At 45.6% G+C, this 2766-nt stretch overlaps 1 long non-coding RNA gene across 1 annotated transcript; it reads left to right on the top strand.

The window, feature by feature from the left end:
- Positions 1-1847: 1847 nt before the first annotated feature.
- Positions 1848-2197, top strand: LOC138683306 (uncharacterized). Its single transcript, XR_011322897.1, has 2 exons — positions 1848-1945; positions 2119-2197. It is a non-coding gene; the product is annotated as an uncharacterized lncRNA (long non-coding RNA).
- Positions 2198-2766: the final 569 nt, after the last annotated feature.

Raw genomic sequence — 2766 nt, 5'->3', positions numbered from 1 at the left:
AAAGGGCTTAAGGGAGGAGGAATGCTAAGGAAGACACCATCATAGACAGGTTGGGAGGACATCGCTGAGTTCAGTCGACCGGCTGAACCTCTCCTCCCTCCCATAGGGACGCCTACTGGGTAAGATTCAAACCCTCGGTCATACCAAGTGCTTCCCTGGGAAAATTAGAAATCTCTATAGAGTTTTTCCATAATTGAGGGTGCTTGTAGTCAACTGTATTGTTTGCATGTGCTTTGCAGACAGTGTATTTATCACTGGCAATCCAAGAGAACCTGTACTCCTGTTGCTTTAATAAACTGTACTGTTCATTAATCTAGCCATGATAGTTCGTTGAACATGACTAAATTGAAAGTACAGTGCGCTATTAGTGCATCTGTAATCATGACAGTTCAATATATTGAACGCAACCGGACTTATAGTGCTGAATTTGGAATCATTCAGAATCTAAGCCTAGCCGCCACCAGCCCCTCTGATATCTGAGGACAAGCTGGAATGCAAGGGGGTTTATTTTCTGCCAAACTTATTTACGCTTTAACGCAACAATAGCATAGCTCCTAACAGCTAAATCTTATTCCTACAGCAGATAAAATTAAACAGCACCAATCATGACTATTAATCATTAAGGGTAGTAGCATCCAAAGGAACAAGTTCCTGTGACTGAGACAAGGGGAGTCAAAAGAATCTCAGTAGACATAATAAAGGGGGATGAAAGATGATGTTTATTGCTTACATTGTTGAAATTAGCTGAGGTAGAGACAGTCCTTGATAAGAAGAGCTGGTCCCAAGAACCAGCCAATGAGGTAGAGACAGTCCTTGATAAGAAGCAGGAGCAGGCCCCAAGAGCCAGCTAAGACTGGTCTTGCGGCTTGGGTGAATACCAAGAAATCACTGAGCCTGCGCAAGGAAAGAGGTTACTAGCGGTGACAAAGAGGAGTCATCTATCTTCATCTCTGCGACCACCAGACGACCACCATAAAGAGGAACTGCGCAGGCGCAGCTGAGAGGACACTATGGAAATGACCTCTCGGAGCTAATTTTAATATGAAGCGGGGATAGGTCATGCATATGTATAGGCGTATTGTGAATATGTAACACCTGACTGTATAAACTTGAGGCGAACTGCCGAGTCGGGTGCGCACGACTTTGGTGGGACTACCCCCCGTGCCGCCCAGCGCTGAATGAACATACCTACTTTACAATCTCACTGATTGTGGAGTCTGTTTTCCGCACGTCAGTTTGGCGAGCCAGGCAGGAGACTCTCTGCTCGGCTGCGGGACTGACTGCGGAGCGGACGCCCCTAGGCATGCCCCGAGCACTTTCCTCGGAGGAGCCTCCGCTGCCAGCTGCTCACCGCGGGAGCAGACAACAACCTCCTGAAGCCGCGGACCAAACGGTATGCGTCACAGAGGGAGCCTGTAAATCGTACAGGCCGGGGCAGCTGGTAAATCGCACAGAGATGTCTGGCATGCAGCATAGTCCCCGTATGGGAGGAGGGTACCCTGTATGGTAACAAGGGGGGATTTGCTGACTGATAGAGCGGCCGCCAGCAATCTTGGGGGTAGATCGAGCAAATCCGGGGTGACTGCTGCATCCCAGTATCGGGATCCAGGACAGACCTGTCGATGACTGGTATATAAGAGGCAGGAGAAGGGTAAGCACACCCCCTCACAATTGCGCTTGGTTTATTTTTGCAGCTGCTGAAAGGTTGTCAACTGGAGTGATGACTGTATGATGTGAATGTTTGGAAATTTATGTTAAAGATTTTGTGTGGGTGTATGGAAATGATATGTTGAAATTTATAGGTGTATGTATGTTTGTTAGTGTGTGAATGTCTTTACGTATTAATAGGGCTGATTCCCTGCTTTGTATGTGGGCTTGAAACTGGACTATATAATAATTAGCATCCGGCTTGGGTTTTGTTGAAGTGTAAATCTTGTGGGAGAAGGTGGTACTGTACATCTAGCAGACGGAAACCAGACTGCCTTGAGTGTTTTCCCCAAATTCCACACTTTTATGATTGGGAAAGAGCTCACTAAGAATCCAAAATACTGAGATTGGTGTGTAAGGGAAAATTTAATTCCAGAAATTTGGGATGTGTGGGAGGAAAACTGGGAGAAGACTATAAAGAAGTGTAAGAAATGATTTGCATGGAAGCTTATTAAAAGGAGAAGCCAAAATCAAACTTAAGAATCATTAGGAGGAGTTATAAAATGGGAAACAATCAAGGAGGAATATTGAGGAAGAGTCCTCTGGGTTGTGTAATTGCCCACTTGAAAGATATTGTTGGGACCGGAGGTATGGAAAGTAAAAAGAACCATATTAAATATTGCAATCAGTGGTGGCCGTTGTATAAGCTAGAAGGTGATGCTAGGTGGCCACTTAATGGGTAAATAGATTATAATACTCTATTACAACTAATGCTGTTTTTAAGGAGAGAAGGAAAATGAGATGAGGTTTTGTATGCAGACATGTTTTTCACCCTCCGAAATCATCCGGAGTGGCAAAGGGACTGTGGAATGGTACCCCCAGAGGATCCCATGATGCTTGCACTTGAGCGAGAGAACAAGGAGCTCAGAGGTAAACTGAGGCGGTGTTGTTCGGCATGTAGTATTGGACAAAGATGTACAAAGATAAATAAAATCCATCAGGTACCAGAACAAGATCTAACTGATTTGTTTAAGCCTCCCCCTCGACCACAGGAAAAGGATGCAGACGCGGACAGAACTCTGACCCCCCCGGACAGCAAAGTGCCCTTTTCTACTGCTG

The sequence above is a fragment of the Haliaeetus albicilla genome, chromosome W (assembly GCF_947461875.1).
Source record: "Haliaeetus albicilla chromosome W, bHalAlb1.1, whole genome shotgun sequence".
In the NCBI taxonomy this organism is placed as follows: domain Eukaryota; kingdom Metazoa; phylum Chordata; class Aves; order Accipitriformes; family Accipitridae; genus Haliaeetus; species Haliaeetus albicilla.
The sequence above is the reverse complement of the archived record's forward strand: the minus strand, read 5'-3'. Positions and strand labels throughout refer to the sequence as shown.